A 21,734-nucleotide genomic window follows, 5' to 3' on the forward strand; every position below is an offset into this window, starting at 1 on the left:
CCTCCCCTCCCCCCTCTCTCCTTTCCTCCCTCCACCTCAACCACCTCACCACGCCAAAGAACGTCACCAAGAATCGGAAAAACGTGAACTGTGTCGTATTTCCAACGAGAAGTGCGGCTTCACTTGATAGTGCAATGGTGTAATTTGCTAAGGAAAAGAAAGCAGCCAAAGAATATTTATCGGTATTACATCAGAACACGTTATCACTGTCAAGATTTTATCAACGTCTTGGAGCGAGTGGCTACCCAAGTAGCGCACGTCTCAGCTTCAAATTCTCGCTGCTTCAATAACGTGGAAATCTTATCGACCACTAACTACCAGTTCGTAATGAGAGCAGCACTTAAAGAGCTCTTTTTACGATGGGAAACATGTAGGAAAACGAATATGAAAAGGCTACGTGAGTCAATGCGGCAATATCCACTGGTAGAAGAATGAAATTTTCACTCTGCAGCGGAGTGTGCGCTGTTATGAAACTTCCTGGCAGATTAAAACTGTGTGCCGGACCGAGACTCGAACCTGGGACCTTTGCATTCCGCGGGCAAGTGCTCTACCATTTGATCTACCCAATCATGGCTCACGATCCGTCCTCACAGCTTTAATTCTGTCAGTATCTCGTCTCCTACCTTCCAAACTTCACAGAAGCTCTCCTGCGAACCTTGCGGAACTAGCACCCCTGGAAGAATGGATAATGCGGGGACATGGCTTAGCCACAGACTGGGGGATGTTTCCAGAATGAAATTTTCACTCTGCCCGCGAAAGGCAAAGGTCCCGAGTTGAAGTCTCGGCCCGGCACACAGTTTTAATCTGCCAGGAAGTTTCATTCACTGGTAGTTTTACGTTAAACAGAGACTGCCTCCTTACAAGGGAAGTAATGCTTCCTACTGGCGCAGCTGATTTCTGAAATATGCTATTTTTCAGTGTTCTTTTGGTCGTCAGCAGACTACGAGAAAAGCTAGAACTTGTTCCACTATTGACGTTACAAGTTGCAGTGCACTCTAAAGACACGCCTTCCAGCAAACTGCGTGGTTTTAGTCTCGCGTAGTCTGTTAAAAGTGTGTCTCAGAGTAGGTCTACTACACACACACACACACACACACACACACACACACACACACACACACACACACACACACACACACACAAGCTCTGGCAACATAAAGTTGTAAACCGCAGTGAAGCGCTACAAAGTGTCTTTGGCGGAGCAAATAAACGCTTATAGTAGTGAGTAACCATGTCAAACTCATTGCATAACAGAGTTGAAGGCCACGGTAATTGATAATCGCGTGTTGCGCAGACCCGTAACGATTCAGAGGTCACTGTGGTTATCAGAGTTTTCTGCGTGAGTTACTATGTGGCAATAACGGCGTATATATTTACCTCTAATTGTTTAACTTGCTACCTATTCACGGGACTTGTTCGTTTCATTTCTTGCCGTTCAGAATAAGTCTCCGGTATATGAGGCGCCCTCAACTCTACAGTTTGGAGCTCAATACGCTGGTGTTTTCTAATCGAATAGTTTAGTATGAATCTGAGTAATAATTCCCTGCGGTGTGACAGGATAAATAGTGAGGTAGTTTGTAAAAGACTTTCTGCTAAATAAAATAATTACCCGCTGAATTGATAGTCTGTATCCAGGTCACAGTTGTGCTAATTCCAAACCACAATATGCGAATAGCTGAAGCCCTCCTTGGAAGCATTTAATGCCTTAAGCACAAAGTCAAGAGACTGTCATATTACATCTCAGAGGATGAACAGTTCACACATCTGTCTTTGTATTCTAACTTCATTTCAGCTTAACAGCTTCCTGTTTTCAAAGAAGACAGCTTTTTTCGTCAGTCTCACAGCTATTCCCAGTTTACGGTTAATTTACTGAAAGTAGAAACCGCAGTTGAAAAATTTTTTTTATTTCTTCTTTTTCCCGAAATACTGACATATGGTGAAATATGCAAGTAAGAAATGAAAACTTCTGATCACATATCTAAGATGAGAAAAGAAACAGCGTTTAGACGGCAACGTTACTGGCAGCGAGGTCAGTGTTTGTCTTGTGTTTGGTAATATAATTATGCAGTTCAAGTAGTGGCACTAAAACTAACGTAGTTTCTTTTATCGTACGGATTCTGATGTAGTTACGAAGCTTAGACGGTCTATTACTGCGTAACAGAAAATACACTACAAATTAAGCAAATGACCAACTTTACACACGAGACTAACACCGTATTCGCATGGCGTACTGGTATTAAAAGAGAAGGGGGTGAGTCATAGCGCTGATCGCACAAGAAAGCCACGGAAAACTCGAAATGAAAGTTTTGAGCTGAGCTATCTGTATTTCGCTCACTGAGAGAAAAAAATTGTTCAAATGGCTCTGAGCACCATGGGACTTAGTCATCAGTCCCCTACAACTTCGAACTACTTAAACCTAACTAACCTAAGGACATCACACACATCCATGCCCGAGGCATAATTCGAACCTGCGACCATAGCGGTCGCGCGGTTCCGGACTGCAGCGCCTAGAACCGCTCGGTCACCCTGGCCGGCTCACTGAGAGAGTGGTTTATTGTTTTAGCTCTTTAGTTCGACAGTAAACATTCTTTGCACCGGAGTACAGCGTCGTGCAGTTGACTGACTTCCAGATACCTCGCACAGTAGTCCCGCGGCAGGGTGGGGGATCTTCCGCACACGTTTGCCGCCACATGATCGCCACTCCGCTCCCCGGCGACTGCGGCGTGCGGGTTCACGCGCGGACGCCGCATCTCCAGAATATCCTCCATCGCTCGGCGACTCTAGCACAGTTTTCCAGCCAGCGTCAGGAGCAGTCCACGACGAAGGATGCCTTTACCGTCATACAAAACTGTGTGTGTTTATAAGCGGACAGTACTAACTTTTGGGTGTCGGCTTTCTGGGACATCCAGTGTTTACAGTGGAATTGCAGCAGAAAAGCTTGCCTCAAGGCGGGTGGCATCTCTGTGGTTCACAGAGCTCACTAGTCGTATTCTCAAGTTGCGGTTTCCGGGAGTTAACCCTGTGCGCGTCGTCGCATCTGTCCCTTAGCAGCCAAGTGACTACTTGAGATGTAACTAGTATCTGTTTAGAATGGATATCGACAAGAATTCTGCCTTTCCACTCCAATGAAATGCGAGAAATTTTGCGTAGTCTCAGCAGTACAGGGTGGTTTCAAAATGAAGGCTTTGTAGTGTTTATTACATTCAACTTACCTTATAAATAATAAATTAAATGAAAGAGCAACTTGGACGGTTTTCCTTACAAGTGTTCAACGTGAGCACCATTCGTCACACGTAGTCGACAGGCGAGTGCTTCCCAAACATTGATTAATGTGTCTCGAGTAATGGTTGTAACAATGCTGTTTCAAAAATCAGACGGATCAATTGGTACACCTCGCGCAGGGTACGATGGCCGAAGTGACCAGTGCAATCCACTGGCCGAGTTCATTCGTTTGTTCAGGACGGGAGGCCGATATGTGTTTTACACTTTTCGGCCGGTCAGCGATGACAGAATTGAGGCGTGCACCCTGCAATCTTTATCAAACGACTTTACAGAAACTATTCTGTAAAAAAATTCATTTTTGCTTGGTTGGTTGGTTTTGGGGAAGGAGACCAGACAGCGAGGTCATCGGTCTCATCGGATTAGGGAAGGACGGCGAAGGAAGTCGGCCGTGCCCTTCGAAAGGAACCATCCCGGCATTTGCCTGGAGCGATTTAGGGAAATCACGGAAAACCTAAATCAGGATGGCCGGACGCGAATTCATTTTTGCTCTAACTATATTTTTATATGTCAGGTTAATGATGATGTAGACATAATTTCATTAATGGTCATAGTTATCCAGATTTTTATGTGAACGTAAGACACTGCGTGAAATTCGGAAAAGGCTGCGGTGATAATTAGACGTCGCTATGATTTTGCGTTTGTTGCATATTACATAATATGTTGTTGCATAAGAAATTTAGCTAGAACAACTCAATTTTTCTTTAAACTTGGGTAAAGGTATCTGGCACCAATCTTTAGAAAATTAATCTGACGTAGCTAACTCATTTGCGATCGCGCGACACCAGCGATACAGCCAGAGTGTAATATCCACAACATTCCCCATATTTGATTTGATCCATTCTAAATGGTTTTTGAAATCCTGCGACTGTGAAAACAGTAGGTTTGTTTATAAATAAACCTTCTGCTACCAGCCACGATTTTTATTTACTTTTCGCACGACGCGTTCCAGGAAATGATTCCCTATATTCAAGTGCGTTTTTTTTTCTTTGTGTTTATTAAGCCACTTCTATTGATGTCGTCAATCTGTGACAGTCTGCTTCATTTAGTTGTCTTTTACTACAGTATACAAGAAAAGTGTGAATTTTTTACTTGATTATCGATTCTTTTTGTGAAGTTAGTGGCGAAATTTAGAAGAATTTGTACATACAGTTTTCTAATGGTCCATTTGTGTACACACACACACACACACACACACACACACACACACACACACACACACACACACACAGAGAGAGAGAGAGAGAGAGAGAGAGAGAGAGAGAGAGAGAGAGAGAGAGAGAGAGAGAGAGAGAGGTCTTCCACAGATTATGATATGCTTTAGTGCAGAGGTTATCTTAACAATGTGGCTAATAAATTACTTATATCGATTTTACAATTGTGCTTATTTCTATGCTATACTAGTTTTATTTAAGCTTACTGTCGAAACATCTGAACAAATTTACTGATTCACTTTCATGTTTTTCGTTTAATACTTTTTCATATTTTCTGTAATGTGAATATATCTCCAGCCCTTCTGCCAAATCCATTCTATGTCCTTTGTTTAGTGGGTGGAGTGCTTTGACATTTTGCTCTATTTTTCCAAATGGGTTTCCTGTATTATGCATGTGTGTTGCTATTGCTGACGTAGTGTGTTTGTTGTGTGTGTAGGCTTTAATGTGCTCTGTGTACCTGGTGTTGAAATTTCGACCTGTTTGTCCTAGGTAGAACATGGAGCATTCCTGGCATGTTATCTCGTATATTCCAGAGTCTGAATATGGATCATGATTACACTTTATATTATGTATTAGTTTTTGTTGTAGTTAATTAGATGTAGAAAATCAAATTTTTATTTTGTAATTTTTGAAAATATTTGCAATCTTCTGTGATACATTGCCCATGTATGGGATACTAGATATAAATTTGTTTTTAACTTTTTCTTCTGTGGTGCCCTTTGCACCTGGGTCTTTCTTCACTTTGTCTACGATTGTGTCAACTATGCAAATTTTGTAACCACTGGCAACTGCAATCTTTTTCACTGTGTTTATTTCTTGAGGCATGTTTTCCTGGTTCAGTGGTATTTTTGTTGCCCTGTGCAGTATTGACCTGCATGCTGCCTGTTTTTGAATATTTGGGTGACATGAGGTTGCAGGGATTGTGGTGCCAGTCATTGTGTTTTTCCTCTGCATTTTGAATGTGCGTGTGTTGCTGTGTCTTATAATATTTAGGTCCAGAAAGTTGATTTTGCTCATGTTCCACTGTAAATCTGATTTTCTCATGTAGATTACTGAAATAATTTAGAATGTCTGTGGTGTCTTTGGTATCCCCCTAGTGAATCAACTACATATCTTCTATAAAATTCTATTTTACTTACGCAAGGTTCTTGGGTGTTAAATAATTTTTGTTCTAAGTGATTTGTGTGTACGTCAGTTATGGTACCAGATATACATGATCCCATTTCTAGGCCATCTGGTTGTTTATAAATGTTGCCGTTAAAGGTAAAGTAGTTGTAACTTAGGGTTGCTGAAGAACAGTCTGTGTATGAAAGTTTCTTCTGTTGCATAAGTTTCTATTGTATTACTGTTAGAGCTTCTTGTATGGGTATATTTGAGTAAAGATTCGTGATGCCAAGTGATATAAACTGCGCATCTTGGGGAGCTTTCTGGTTCTTTGTTCTTTAGCTAGTATCACGCTGTTTTTTATGGAATATGTTGTTTCATATTTGTAATTTTTCATCAGTATGTTATTCAGTTTTTGTGACAGTTTGTAGCCGACTGGAGTGGCCGTGCGGTTCTAGGCGCTACAGTCTGGAGCCGAGCGACCGATACGGTCGCAGGTTCGAATCCTGCCTCGGGCATGGATGTGTGTGATGTCCTTAGGTTAGTTAGGTTTAATTAGTTCTAAGTTCTAGGTGACTGATGATCTCAAAAGTTAAGTCGCATAGTGCTCAGAGCCATTTGAACCATTTGACAGTTTGTATGTGAGATATTTATATAGTTGACCACCGGACATACCTGATTTCCATCTTTGTGTATCTTGGCTGTGTTCTTAAGTGTGTTGCTTTTGGATTCATGCATGTAAGTTACTGAAATTGTTTGGTTGGGTCTTTTTCAATGTGCTGAATATTATTAGTAGCAAAATATTCTTTTATTTTGTCTATGTATTCTTTTTCTTTAATCACAACTAATGTATTGCTTTTGCCTGATTTTACAATTATGGGTTGGTTGTTTTTCAGTTTATTATTTATAGACTTCAGAATTTTTGAATCATTTATTGTATATTTAGTTCTAAACTTATCTTTATTAATTTTTTTCATAAGAAGCTTGCTTACATTATATGACCTATTGCTGCTTTTGTATTTGAATTTAATTTTGCTGCATCTGCTGCATATTTAGTTGCATCCATAATCCGTTTCAGTGTATGGTTACTGACGTTAGGTTTTACGTTATATTTAAGTCCTTTTCGGAGTAGATTGTCTTCTCTTGTATGTATCACATACATAGGCAATGCATTATGTTATCTCTGTGGATTACATGTAAGAAGATGTTTGTAACTGTTTTGTTTATATAAGATATTTTCGATGTGTAAGTGTACAATAAGTTGTGTGTGATGTTAAATGTGTGAGAGATACTCCACAAATGGACCATCAGAAAACTGTAAGTACAAATTCTTCTAAATGCCACTAACTTCACCAAAAGAATAGATATTGCAGCAAAAGTCAACGAAATGAAGCAGAGTCTCACACATTGACAACATCAATAGAAATGACGTAATGAACACAAAAAGACGCACTTGAAAATGGGAATCATTTCCCGAAACGCATCCTGCGAAAAGTAAATAAAGAAAAATCGTAACTGGTAGCAGAAGATTTACTTATAAACAAACATATTTCTCATATTTCATAAACGTTTTCAGATATCGAAATGAGATTTTGGCAAATGATAGCATACAAAGAGGAGAGTGTTTTACCATATCGTTATTATGTAAAATTTCATTATCTACCGTGCTAATCCAATACCTATGGACTTTTTCGGTGAAAGATTGTAATTCTTAAAGGGTCATCGATAGCTGGTGAAACGAGAAATGCTATGAGTCTTGGAACAACATATGTGAAGACATTACTCGTTTTTTTGTACTGATGATGTGCTTTTTCATAAGCTACCGACTTTACTTTTCCTCAGTTCCTCACTTAATAAACTTAATAAACCGCTATTTCAGAATTCTCTTGCAAATGTCTCTGTACACCATGTTATTGAGGTGAGACAGTGTAAACACCGCTGAGTTTTCCCAAAAGAAGCAAATTTTGACATGGAAACCAGAGAAATGTGTGTGTCTTACTCATTATTCGGCACTAATGACACTTCTCTGAAAGCTACAAATGGTTAACAAGGCAGGCGAAAGTAAATTGGTGCATTTTCGACGGAATTCTGTTTAGATGCTAACGAAAGCAGAGGTGACAGTAGATCTTTTTGAATGGCCACCATGCAAGTATGACTGTAGAGTAGCCCCACTTAATATGTACAAAAAAAATGTGAGCAGTGAGTTCAGTTTAGAACTGAACTTCCCTCCGGCGCTTAGCATTTCCCCTACAGCACTCAGCGATCCCCCACCACAGCTGCTCTCCCCATGCTACCTCTACCGACTGCGCATCTAGCGGCCACGGCATTTTGCGCGCACTATAGCGGAAACATAATGATCGTTTATGAACTCCCAAAGGTAAAAATCGTATCACATCGAGTGTGAATGTGGACGTCATACAGAACAAGCTCTGCCATCCAGCCCTTTGCATGCAATCCGGCGGTCGGGTACAACGTCGTTTAACCAGTTCTGTAGTGAGTTACGCCAGTGAGGCAGCGCCCCATCTTGCTTCCAAACAATGTCCTGTGGTTTAGCTTCAGCCCAGAAAGTGAAGAAATACCTTTTACAGTTACTTCATGGAAAAAGAAAGGCTCAAACTTTCCACTGGGATATGGTCCACAGAATGTTCCAATTACGGGAGTCTCGTTACAAGTGTACATTGTGTGTGTTAACATTTCCACTTATGTGTGATGTCAATTTGCCACTGAAGACTGCACGATGCAGGAAATCTTCATTGTCGTGCAGCAAAGCTGGCACGTAAACTTTAGTCTGTGGGCTTAAAAGCAGGGCCGGCCACGGCATTACAAACTTCACGTGTGCAGGGTGTGCGGCCGCAGCTCGGCCAGTATCGGCTTTGTTCGTTCCTTCCCCGAAGTCCCCGGTACAACGTACGATGCGGCATTTTTTGGTTGGCACAGGTCTCGTCAGTTGGGCAGAATCATGCTGTCGACACTCTTTTCCCTTCGCTATTTGCTCGTGGTTCGAAGGACGGCAGGTTCAGTGGATGGTTGCAAGAAAGGGGCAGTCCAGGGATCTGTCGCCACAAGGTTTTAAAATGAATGAGAATGGCAGAAGAGAAGGATGAGAATTCTCAATATCTATTATGCAGCCATATAAGCGATGGGTACTGCAAATTTCGTATGAAACGATATTACAAAACCGTGCAGAAAGAATTTAAAGATTTAGTTGACAATGAAAAACGATACGATTTCAACGATCGACAGATGGGATTCATTGTTCAGTACATCAAGAAACCACTTCATGCTAAATTTTCAGGCATGCACCACGTGAAGAAATTGGTGGTATGAATAAGAAAATTTATGAAGTTGTATGCATTATTACACTGCCATTAGCAACTGTTTTTGATGGAGCTGAAGGAGTAGTATGGAGACTTGAAATATTACTGCAAAGTACTTCGGTTAAGTCAAGGCGTCTGCTCAGAACGATTTTTCGATTTAAAACTCGCTATCGTTGAATTTATGAAAGAAAATGGAATGCAGGAACGAAAATTAGAACGTCCGGAATGGGTTGCAGTCCTCACATTTTAGGCGGACTTGACTGCAAAAAGACATTCAAGATGAGAACAACTTATTTCTAAAAAGAACATCACATTATAGCAGAGACACATACTGCCAAACACAGTTCAGTTCCCTTAGCTCACTGCCATTAAAGAAAACGCCGGGTTTGAAGATTTCATTGTAGCTTTTAAAGGATTACAAGGATAGTTCTCTAAAGTTTTCGAGGACACTGTCAATCTTAAATCTGTTTTCGATTATTTTCGAGACCGTTTCCTGTTTCAGTTGAAAGTGGCCTTCTGCATGTGGAGATAGATGTAACTAATTGACCTGCAAGGTAATCTCAGTTTCAGTGACAAGTCTTTTTAAACCTATCCAGGACATCTACATTGAAGGTTGTAACAGACAGTTAGTTTCCACGACTCTGTAGTGAGGTTGCACAAGTGCTACAACATTTCGAATAATAAGTCACGATTACGTGGCGAGAATGCGAAAATATGTGAAACTGTCTGCGTTTGTCCGTATGCCGACAGTTTCTACAAGATAAAAATTGCATTACGTCTTCAGTGCGCTCAAAAAATTAAATAATACTTAATATTTATTTTTTTGTGATCTGTGTAATATGAAACAGTTGTATACAGTGTGATTTGACTGCCATGCGGCGCGTTCGCAGTTTTCCCCTCTTCCCTCTCCTAAAGTTCAGACAGCGTGGCGTGACTTTTGGGAAAACGTACAGCGATGCTGAGCGCTTTGGCACTCGTGCCTGGGCGCGGCTTGCAAGCCGTAATCTTGGCCTCCCCTGGTTTAGAGCTTGTAACCACTGCAAACTATTAGGGCTTAGTTGTAAGCGTCTCCTTAAGTGTCCACACGGACGTCACTTTTGGGGCTACGCATGACGGTCTCACACGCTCAAGGCGTTCTTCACTCACTCTTGGTGGTTCCGTACTCTTCACTTTGTGTGCAGGTATACAAAACAAATTGAGTTGCTCTTTCATTTCACGTATTATTTATAACTGTAAGTTGCATGTAATAAATGCCTTAAAAATCGTATATTCATTTTGAAACAAGCTGTATTTCTGATCGTTCAATCTTGCGTTACAGATTCTCTTCTAGACACTGTATGCTATGTCATCCAACAGTACAAATTCTATTCCAAGCAAGTAACTTGTTTTTGTGTATTTGTTTGCCATATCAGGGTAACTTTTGCAACGATCCCCTTTATATTGATACTTTGAGGCAGTTTCTCGTATGTCACAATGGCTAAAAGTATGCTGTCACCCCTCCAGTGAAGATTAGGCTGAGAACAGAGAACACTGTATTCTTAGCTTTACTTCAAGGCTGTCATCCCATGCTGACTGTGTAGTCAGAAGATGTAAGTGCGAGGTGTCAGTGGAACACAACAGAGTCCGTACACCTGACTGTGGGTCGCGCACGGTACTGTGGCTGATGTTCATTGACCAGTTTCCGTCCGAAGGCCTGGGCGAGTTATTCGTTTATTTGGAAGAGGCGGCCGACAAGCTTTTGGCATCTTTCGGCTGGTCGGCGATGACAAAATCGACGCGCACGCCCTCCAACCTTTCTCAAATGATTTTACAGGAACTATTCTGTAATAAGAACTTCATTTTTGCCCTACTTGTAGCTTTGTATGTCAGGTCCATTATGATGTACCCATCATTTCGTTAATGGTCATAGTTGTTGTGATATTTACCTGGAAGTAAGACGCTGCGCGAAATACCAGAAAGTTTGCATTGAAAAATTGGGGTCGCTTTGATTTTGTGTGTTGTGTATATTACATAATATGTTGCTGCATATTGAATTTTTCTTTAGATTAGGTTGGAGGTTCTATCACTAATCTCAAGGAAACTTGAAACGTTCCCTTACAAGATTAATTGAATTACTGTACTGGTAAACTCCTTACATTATTTGCTTTTCTAACAGCTGAGCAAAACTGAACGTACTCAGACATTTCACTCTTTATTTATTCTGATCAACATTAAATTGACACACAATATTTTTAGCGCAATGCAATCTGACTTTTTAATAATCCCTACAAAAGAATGGCCCTGACTAACAATAACCTATACCTTTCATGAATCACTTACCTCACAAAAATCTTCGTTACTCAAACTACTGCAATACAGCGAGCGCCAATACTGCCAGCTAAATAAAAGATTCTAACTACTGAAGGCACTAACTACTGATAGGCATAGTTAGCAAATGAAAGATTTTCATAGAGAACAAACAATGTATTTACCTTAATAGCTCAAAAGTCATTATATATATATATATATATATATATATATATATATATATATATATTTGTAAGACTGGATGTCATGAACTGGTATATATATATATATATATATATATATATATATATATATATATACACCAGTTCATGACATCCAGTCTTACAAATTTACTGTCTCTGATGGACACACGTCCAGATCATCCGCTGTCAAAACTCCGCCATATCTCTCCCCACATCCACCACTGCTGGCGGCTCACCTCCAACTGCGCAAAGCTACGCGCTGTTAACAGCCAACTGCCCAACACTACAATGGCGACTATTCCAACAATGCAAACCAGCCACAGACTGCACACAGCACAGTCAGTGATTTTCATACAGAGCACTACGTGGCGTTACCAACATAAAAACCTGAACAGCCTACTTTCAAACTGATCTGACCTAGCGCTCTCATTTGCGATCGCACTGCGCCAGAGTGAAATACAACGTTCCTCATATTTCATAAACGGTTTGAGATATTCAAACGAGATTTTAGCAAATGATAACACATAAAGAGGAGAGAATTTTGCCGTATGGTTATTATGTAAAACTTATTTCTCTACTGTGTTATTCCATTAACTACAGACTTTTCCAATGAAAAATGTAATTTTTAAGGTCCATCGACAGCTGGTACTGACATACGGCCGGGAGAGCGGTGTGCTGACCACATGTCCCTCCATATCCGCATCCAGTGACACCTATGGGCTGAGGATGACATGGCGGCCGGTCAGTACCGCCAGGCCTTCATGGCCTGTTTTGAAGGAGTTTAGTTTATCGACAGCTGGTAAAACAAGGAACTATGGATTTTGGAACAACAAACGTGAAGTCATTACAAGTTTATTTTGTACAGAGGATGTGCTTTTTCATAAGATGCTGACCTCACTTCTCCTCAGTTAATAAAGGAAATAAAGTATCGTTTCAGAATAGTCTCGCAATTGCGTCTGCACATGTTAGTAGGTTGAGACTGTATAGATCTGCTATTTTGGGAAAAGAAGCAAATTTTAATATGGCAAGAATAGAAATGTGTAGGTTTTATTCAAAATTCCCAACTCGTGACTCTTCTCTGAAAGCTACAAATGGTTAACAAACCAGGCGAAAATAAATAGCTGCATTTTCGTCGGAATTCTTCTTAGATTCTAACCAAAGCAGACGTGACAATAGATCTTTTCGAATGGTCGCCATGCAAGTGTGGAGTGTAGGCTTCGGTTTAGAACGGTACTTCTCCTCCAGCAGTCGACACTTCCCCTACAGCACTCTGAGTGACCCCCACCACTCCTTCTCTTCCTACACTTGCCCTGCCGATTGAGCATCTAGCAGCCACGGCATTTTGCGTGCTCTATACCTCGCATTTATCTGGTTGTTTGTGCATTTTGGATGCGGAGTCAATTCGGTCATATCTCTTGCTAATTTGGAAATGTGATTTGTGCAGATCAGGAACGTTAGGAAGATTGAAAGAAGAACCACATTCAAAATCCAACATAATTAACACTTGTTAATTTTCTGTTTCTTTTTTTCCCCAAGAGTGGCATTGTCATAAGATTCCGTGCTGATTTCCAAATATAAATAAACGTTTGGTGTGAAATCGACATCCATTTATGAAATCTACTTATTAGAACTTCTCTAAGATTAGGTGACCATTTTCTAACAAAAGCAATGGTTCAAATGGCTCTGAGCACTATGGGACTTAACATCTGTGGTCTTTAGTCCCCTAGAACTTAGAACTACTTAAACCTAACTAACCTAAGGACAGCACACACATCCACGCCCGAGGCAGGATTCGAGCCTGCGACCGTAGCAGTCGCGCGGTTCCGGACAGAGCGCCTAGAAACGCGAGACCACCGCGGCCGGCTATTTTCTAACAACTATAATCGGGAATACACTATGTCGTTTCTTGAATGTGATGGTGTTTCCCATTGCATTCAGTGCCCAAACTATTAATGGAATGTTTTATAATTCGCAAAGCTGTTTATTGTGGTGACGAATGTGGAGCGCTCGTAGGTTTTTATTTCAGAATTCAAACTGTCACTAATGCTCTATCACATTACAGGCAAGAGATAATGCAGTAGCTCAACGCATCGCAATATTTCCAGAAAACCACCTTAATACTCAAACACAATTATGACGCCAAAAACATTCTGATGCTGTGTTAGCATTTTTAACTGTTTATGGGCAAAAGCGCAAAAGGTTCGCTTATTACATCTACACACATCAGAAAAATAGGTTTCAGTAGAGTATGAATTAAGAGTGTTCCCAGGGATTCCACTCGGAAATGGATTAGTTTGTGTGTAAAGGTGTATTACACCGTTGCTGACGGCCGGGGTGGCCGAGCGGTTCTAGGCGCTACAGTCCGGAACCGCGCGACCACTACGGTCGCAGGTTCGAATCCTGCCTCGGGCATGGTTGTGTGTGACGTCCTTAGGTTAGTTAGGTTTAAGTAGTTCTAAGTTCCAGGGGACTGATCACCTCAGCAATTAAGTCTCATAGTGCTCAGAGCCATTTGAATCATTTGAACACCACTGCTAATATTCAGCACGCAACCAGCATATACACTCCTGGAAATGGAAAAAAGAACACATTGACACCGGTGTGTCAGACCCACCATACTTGCTCCGGACACTGCGAGAGGGCTGTACAAGCAATGATCACACGCACGGCACAGCGGACACACCAGGAACCGCGGTGTTGGCCGTCGAATGGCGCTAGCTGCGCAGCATTTGTGCACCGCCGCCGTCAGTGTCAGCCAATTTGCCGTGGCATACGGAGCTCCATCGCAGTCTTTAACACTGGTAGCATGCCGCGACAGCGTGGACGTGAACCGTATGTGCAGTTGACGGACTTTGAGCGAGGGCGTATAGTGGGCATGCGGGAGGCCGGGTGGACGTACCGCCGAATTGCTCAACACGTGGGGCGTGAGGTCTCCACAGTACATCGGTGTTGTCGCCAGTGGTCGGCGGAAGGTGCACGTGCCCGTCGACCTGGGACCGGACCGCAGCGACGCACGGATGCACGCCAAGACCGTAGGATCCTACGCAGTGCCGTAGGGGACCGCACCGCCACTTCCCAGCAAATTAGGGACACTGTTGCTCCTGGGGTATCGGCGAGGACCATTCGCAACCGTCTCCATGAAGCTAGGCTACGGTCCCGCACACCGTTAGGCCGTCTTCCGCTCACGCCCCAACATCGTGCAGCCCGCCTCCAGTGATGTCGCGACAGGCGTGAATGGAGGGACGAATGGAGACGTGTCGTCTTCAGCGATGAGAGTCGCTTCTGCCTTGGTGCCAATGATGGTCGTATGCGTGTTTGGCGCCGTGCAGGTGAGCGCCACAATCAGGACTGCATACGACCGAGGCACACAGGGCCAACACCCGGCATCATGGTGTGGGGAGCGATCTCCTACACTGGCCGTACACCACTGGTGATCGTCGAGGGGACACTGAATAGTGCACGGTACATCCAAACCGTCATCGAACCCATCGTTCTACCATTCCTAGACCGGCAAGGGAACTTGCTGTTCCAACAGGACAATGCACGTCTGCATGTATCCCGTGCCACCCAACGTGCTCTAGAAGCCCTGGCCAGCAAGATCTCCGGATCTGTCCCCCATTGAGCATGTTTGGGACTGGATGAAGCGTCGTCTCACGCGGTCTGCACGTCCAGCACGAACGCTGGTCCAACTGAGGCGCCAGGTGGAAATGGCATGGCAAGCCGTTCCACAGGACTACATCCAGCATCTCTACGATCGTCTCCATGGGAGAATAGCAGCCTGCATTGCTGCGAAAGGTGGATATACACTGTACTAGTGCCGACATTGTGCATGCTCTGTTGCCTGTGTCTATATGCCTGTGGTTTTGTCAGTGTGATCATGTGATGTATCTGACCCCAGGAATGTGTCAATAAAGTTTCCCCTTCCTGGGACAATGAATTCACGGTGTTCTTATTTCAATTTCCAGGAGTGTATTTTTAGTTAATATTCCGTGATAGCTGTGACGGCGAATACAGGTGAACATACTCGGCAGCATATGTCCGGTACGACCACGGTTTCTTTTGTTAAAAAAACAAAAAAAAACAAAAAAACAAAAAAAAAGAACTTTGTTATTAAACATTCACCTTCAACCGTGGATAATGACTGAATGAAATTTTTCATAATCAGCTAGCTTCGAGAGCTGTAATTGACAAAATTCATTAGGCCGCTAGCAGTGGCGGCCCACGATAGAGGACTGAAGCTACGTAAAAGTACCTTATATATCTCGAGCGAGGGCACCATATTACAAATAAAAGAAATTATTATAGTTAACAAATTTACTACTGTAGTCTGAAAGCGTACAAGTGATTCAACCATTCAGTTATTGTTAACAGGCCTGTACTTTAATAAGAGCTATTCCAATCACGTCCATTTAAGCCAGAGGTAATCTTTACAGAGCTAGAATCAGCCTTTGTTCGCTGGACAAAAGAAGGAATGAATAGTAACTATTAATGCGTTTTGCTCCCGGAATCAGAATTTAAGCAGTCATACGGAGCTGTTCTTCAGCGTCGCTGATCACCTTTTATCACTCGCTTCAAGCGATTTCTTTCGTTTGCTGCCTCACGGATCAAAAATTATTCTATCGATTTTTCAGAAAATCCTAACCAGGTGACAGTACAGTGTTCCGGCAATTTAACCGTGTGCAATACACCGAGCATGGCTGGACTTCTCTGTTTTGACTTGCCAAATATTGGATCCGGATTTGTTGATTGTGTCCTTCGCCAACCATGGTGTAATGACGCCTCGTAAGGACGCTGACGGTGCGAACGACGGCTCCTGACATTTGGTTCACGAACCCGTGCTCCTTGAAATGACGCGATCTAACTGACACAGTAAACGTAATGACGGCATTACCCTTCGGTCTGGATGTTAGCAGGGTACTGCAGTCATAAATAGACGTGACGGCTATAAGGGAATGTATTTTGGCAGTCCAGGCGATGCTACACTTCTGTCGCAGACCCATGGCAGAAGGGAATGGTTCAAATGGCTCTAAGCACTATGGGACTCAACTTCTGAGGCCATCAATCCCCTAAAACTTAGAACTACTTAAACCTAACTGACCTAGGCAGGATTCGAACCTGCGACTGTAGCAGCAGCGCGGTTCCGAACTGAAGAGCCTAGAACCGCACGGCCACCGCCGCCGGCGCACAAGGGAATAATTCACAAAAATATGAATGATGAATGAAGTGAAGTGCTTTCCTACTGAGTAAGAGTCTGGCACCCAAACAATTGCGAATTCTAGTAGGGCACTATTTGAAATGGGATGAAAATGGAAAAATACTTTGATAATTATTCATTATCTCACCTTGTGTACGTGCTTTATGGTAAGAAATGTACTCTTTGTAAAACGCACGGTTCTGCTTCTGTTATTTTGTACAGAAACATCGTAATGCCTTACAGGAAAGTATAATAGGACGAATTGTAATTGCAAGTGATTTCAAACATTGTTGCAGAGTCTGTGCATGCTTTCTGGGTAAATCATTGTTCTAGTGTTTCTTCATACTGTTTCTCATATGTGGCTTCTGTTGTGACTTGGCAAGACAGCCAAGTCACTATGCGAGGATGCCGAAAGGCACGCGTTAAGCTCACGCTGACTGGCGTGAGGTCTGGAACAGTTATAGGAGTTGAGTCTAGTAAAAGAAGGGGGTAACTGGTAGAATACTTAACTTTAATCCACAATTGGAGAACATCTCTCTTGACTATACATGCTTCACAATATAAATATCAAATGCTATGGCGCCTTGCTAGGTCGTAGCAAATGACGTAGCTGAAGGCTATGTTAACTATCGTCTCGGCAAATGAGAGCGTATTGGTCAGTGTAGCATCGCTAGCAAAGTCGGCTGTACAACTGGAGCGAGTGCTAGTAAGTCTCTCTAGACCTGCCGTGTGGTGGCGCTCGGTGTGCAATCACTGACAGTGGCGTGGCGACACGCGGGTCCGACGTATACTAACGGACCGCGGCCGATTTAAAGGCTACCACCTAGCAAGTGTGGTGTCTGGCGGTGACATCACAGCTTCGTTTGTAGGCGGTTCTCATTCGACAGCAGTCATTCTTTTTATTGGCTGAGAAGGAGAATGCTGGCGTGTCTGTCACAATGATTCAGACCAGAAAGTAACATACGTATTTCTATCGCAGCAACTGTCTGTAACAGTCGGATAACTCTGGGCTGTGCAAATCAAATATGCACCAAATATGTTCATTATATAAGGGAGTGAGTAGCTTAATGGGCTACAGCTAACAACTCAGAATGTATCTAATCATCTTTCACTTTGTATCATTAACAATGATTTCTTTCAATTTCCTAAACGCGTATGATAACGATATGTATCATAGCGTCTATCATCGCAGGGAGACAGAATCCAAACTCTGCAGCAGTTATTCTCACAAACAACGTAGTCACAACTAATCAGAAAGGAGTATCCCAGAGCCTGCTCCTGCCGTTAACAATAACATACGAATCAATAACATACTTACTAATACTCGACGGGAAATGAGTGAGGAGTAATGAACGCAACAAATCATCGTATCTGAAGCTGTTCTGGGATAGCAGAGCTCTTGCAAGCGTATTACAGCTGAGACAACCGTTGTTCGCAGCACAAATTTGTGAGGGTTGACGATGTCTGTAGACATGTCATCACATCAACTTATAGCAAAAAAAAAAAAAAAAAAAAAACCAGCAAAACACGTACCAGCACAGGACCTATGCGAATAGGCCGTCCAAACTATAATTGTAATTACATCACTACACTGTTTGGCGCTAAAAAACCTGTTTAGCCGTGGGATGACACTAACTACCGCAACAGTACCAAGAGCTCGTATGCCGCGCGGGATTAGCCGAGCTGTCTAGGCGCTGCAGTCATGGACTGTGCGGCTGGTCCCGGCGGAGGTTCGAGTCCTCCCTCGGTCATGGGTGTGTGTGTATGTCCTTAGGATAATTTAGTTTAAGTAGTGTGTAAGCTTAGGGACTGATGACCTTAGCAATTAAGTCCCATACGATTTCACACAAATTTGGACATACGAGGCATGAGAGCTCAAGTTCCATCCGGGTGTTATGTCAGGAACTTCATTACAACACTTCTCATCAATAAGCATACGTCCTTGTGTTCGTTAAATTTGAGATGGTTTCACTCCTTATCTTCCAGAAAATAGTTTTATATCTTCGGTATCTCATTTTCCTGTCGCCGGCAGCTGTGACCGAGCGCTTCTAGGTGCTTCAGTCCGCAACCGCGCTGCTGCTACGGTCGCAGGTTCGAATCCTGTCTCGGGCATGGATGTGTGTGATGTCCTTAGGTTAGTTAGGTTTAAGTAGTTCTAAGTTCTAGGGCTGATGACCTCAGATGTTAAGTCTCATAGTGCTTAGAGCGATTTGAACCATTTTTTTCTTCTGCTGTTTACATGTTACACCAGGCATGGAGCGAACTCATTAATGTCATATATTAAAGTTCAAATCTGTGAAGCGGTATTCATGGAATTTGTTATTGTCACGTTATTGAGTCCAATGTCATTTCACGGTTAATAATGGTAGCGAAGCCGATTCTGGAACAGGAACAGATGTTTTACACTACTGGCCATTACAATTGCTACACCACGAAGATGACGTACTACAGACGCGAAATTTAACCGACAGGAGGAAGATGCTGCGATATGGAAATGATTAGCTTTTCACAGCATTCACACAATGTTGGCGCCGGTGGCGACACCTACAACGTGCTGACATTAGGAAAGTTTCCAATCGATTTCTCATACACAAACAGCAGTTGACCGGCGTTGCCTGGTGAAACGTTGTTGTGATGCCTCGTGTAAGGAGGAGAAATGCGTACCATCACGTTTCCGACTCTGATAAAGGTCGGATTGTAGTCTATCGCGATTACGGTTTATCGTATCGCGACATTGCTGCTCGCGTTGGTCAAGATCCAACGACTGTTAGCAGAATATGGAATCCATGCGTTAAGGAGGGTAATACGGAACGCCGTGCTGGGTCCCAACGGCCTCGTATCGCTAGCAGTCGAAATGACAGGCATCTTATGTTCATGGTTGTAACGGATCGTGCAGCCACGGCTCGATCCCTGAGTCAACAGATGGGGACGTTTGCAAGACAACAATGACCTGCACGACCAGTTCGACGACGTTTGCAGCACCATGGACTATCAGCTCAGAGACCATGGCTGCATCACAGACAGGAGCGCCTGCGTTGGTGTACTCAACGACGAACCTGGGTGCACGAATGGCGAAACGTCATTTTTTCGGATGAATTCAGGTTCTGTTTACAGTATAATTATGGTCGCATTCGTCTTTGGCAACATCGCGGTGAACGCACAATGGAAGCGTGTATTCGTCATCGCCGTACTGGCGTATCACCCGGCGTGATGGTATGGGGTGCCATTGGTTACACGTCTCGGTCACCTCTTGTTCGCATTGACGGCACTTCGAACAGTGGACGTAACTTTTCAGATGTGTTAAGACCCGTGGCTCTACCCTTAATTCGATTCCTGCGTAACCCTACATTTCAGCAGGATAATGCACGACTGCATGTTGCAGGTACTGTACGGGCCTTTCTGGATACAGAAAATGTTCGACTGCTGCCCTGGCCAGCACATTCTCCAGATCTCTCATCAATTGAAAACGTCTGGTCAATGGTGGTCGAGCAATTGGCTCGTCACAATACACCAGTCACTACTCTTGATGAACTGTGGTACCGTGTTGAAGCTGAATGGGCAGCTGTACCTGTACACGCCATCTAAGCTCTGAATCAATGCCCAGGAGTACCAAGGCCGTTATTACGGCCAGAGGTGGTTGTTCTTGGTACTGATTTCTCAGGATCTATGCACCCAAACTGTGTGAAAATGTAATCACATGTCAGTTCTAGTGTAATATATTTGTCCAATGAATACCCGTTTTAATGGCCATTAGTGTATCTGGTGGTCTCACTCACTGCTATATACATTCCAGCATATTGTCTCTCAACTACCAGAATGTGCACCAATAATGCCTGAATAAGAACGGCTTATAACACGTACCTCATATTAAATGACATGTAGGGTACAATGTAAAGAATAAGAAATTCAGTGTTTGATTAGCAGGGTGAAACTAGTTGTTCAGTGAGGTTTAACTAGTGCGTTACATTTCTTTGTATGAAAGTTCCTTGTAACGTACTGAAATCTCCGTCCACAGCAGAACAGAAAGAGAAGTGGAACAGTTGAAAGGGTACAGTACTACCCGACATTGAAAATAGGTACAACATTCTTCGTTATTCTTGTCAGAACAACATACTTTTGTAATAATTAGTCAATTTCACTTAATACACGGAAGCCGGATACCAGTGTAGGAAAGAATGACAATTTATTTATTTAATTGATCACATGTGCACTCCCACAAAATAAATCCCTACATCCAATTTGGTGAGATCTGTGAAATGAATGAATGTATGGTCGTCTGCTGACGGCAGATAGTGAATGTGCAATATATGATCATCTTTGAGATGGTCCTTTGGTCACGTTTGGTGGAACCAAAGAGATGAAATTTACCTGAGCATTGAACACCTGAAATGTGGCTGACCAATATGGTGGCATGGTGCTCCCCCACCTTGGTGGAGGTGCGAGATGACCTGAAGAACGGCCATGTTTCAGCACTCTGGCGCTGGATCTTGTGTTGGTAAGACCTGTCTTAGGTGTGCTCCGTAAAGACAAAAGAGTGGAGGGAATGGTATTGGTGTGAAATACTTAAGAGTAGCTTGGAATAATAATTTCTCTGTTTCAGGAACTTTTGGGGGGAGAATTAAGTGACAGGCAGGTAATATTAAGGGAATCGTAGTAATCTTCGGAAGTGACCAACGGTCATTGTGAAACCACGTGTAGCAATAAGTTGGAATGCTTGCGAGTGCTAGTACTAAGTTGGAATGCTTGCGAGTGCTAGTACTAAGTTGAAATACTTCAGAGTGTTAAAGTTAAGCTGAATTACTGGCGTGTGTACTGTAAGTTGGAAATATTTAAGAAATCGCGTGTGCAGGACTTGAAAGGAGAGACGAGTATTCCACATGGTGAGTACTGTGTGAGTCTCAATCTGTGTATGAGACAAAGGATAAAGAGAAGTACTCGACCAAGGTATCAGTTGAGGACTCACGTGTATGACGAATGTGTTCCTAATATTACTTTGCGTGTTATGTTTCCGTGTGACGCTGGATTCAAACTCTAATACTCTGAGAGAGAAGCAAGGTGAGTCAGCCGCCTATCCAGCAACGCCACTTGGCTTGCATTGCACAGGAAGACGTGCGTATGTCCTCCAGAGTTCGTAGTA

The 21,734-nt window shown here is 42.8% G+C and overlaps 1 protein-coding gene across 1 annotated transcript in view; it reads left to right on the forward strand.

Moving 5' to 3' along the window:
* LOC126412433 (UDP-glycosyltransferase UGT5-like) overlaps window positions 1–21,734 on the forward strand; it is a 161,588-nt gene that overhangs the window by 53,365 nt on the left and 86,489 nt on the right. The gene's annotated exons all lie outside the window — the stretch shown is intronic.

Source organism: Schistocerca serialis, chromosome 7 (assembly GCF_023864345.2).
Source record: "Schistocerca serialis cubense isolate TAMUIC-IGC-003099 chromosome 7, iqSchSeri2.2, whole genome shotgun sequence".
Lineage (NCBI taxonomy): Eukaryota > Metazoa > Arthropoda > Insecta > Orthoptera > Acrididae > Schistocerca > Schistocerca serialis.